Source organism: Hipposideros armiger, unplaced genomic scaffold (assembly GCF_001890085.2).
Source record: "Hipposideros armiger isolate ML-2016 unplaced genomic scaffold, ASM189008v1 scaffold_169, whole genome shotgun sequence".
Classification (NCBI taxonomy): domain Eukaryota; kingdom Metazoa; phylum Chordata; class Mammalia; order Chiroptera; family Hipposideridae; genus Hipposideros; species Hipposideros armiger.
In genome coordinates this window covers 1-465 of record NW_017731519.1, presented here as the reverse complement: position 1 = coordinate 465, position 465 = coordinate 1, and positions in this window count along the sequence as shown.

Below are 465 nucleotides of genomic sequence, written 5' to 3'. Positions count from 1 at the left end.
TATTATGTAAAGCACCAACACTGCCCTTCCCATGGGCTACTTGTAGTTAATGACTGAATGTGGCATGAATACTAAGTTCATGACAGATAAAGGACTCCTCTGATGGCCAGCTTTGGCTTGGGGACTCCCCAACGGCCTTGCACAGCAGTCTAGGATGCTTTCATTAAACCTCCTCTCAGATTTGCATTGAGATTGACAGCTCTCCTAGTCTTATTTGACTTTCTCCCAACCTCCTTTTCACTCATACAAGCAAAATCTAATACATCAGATTTTGGTAGTTATAAATCAATTGAACATCTGTCCTTGGGAGCTTAGAGACAAGTACCCAACACCTGCCCAGCTATCTGATTAGTCGACTCTTGGCCCCACTGGACTGAATGTGGGGAACAAGGTCTCTGTCAATAAGAAATCTCAATTACTGTCATAACCACCTTGTAGAAAGGCAATTGAGGTTTATGATAATTT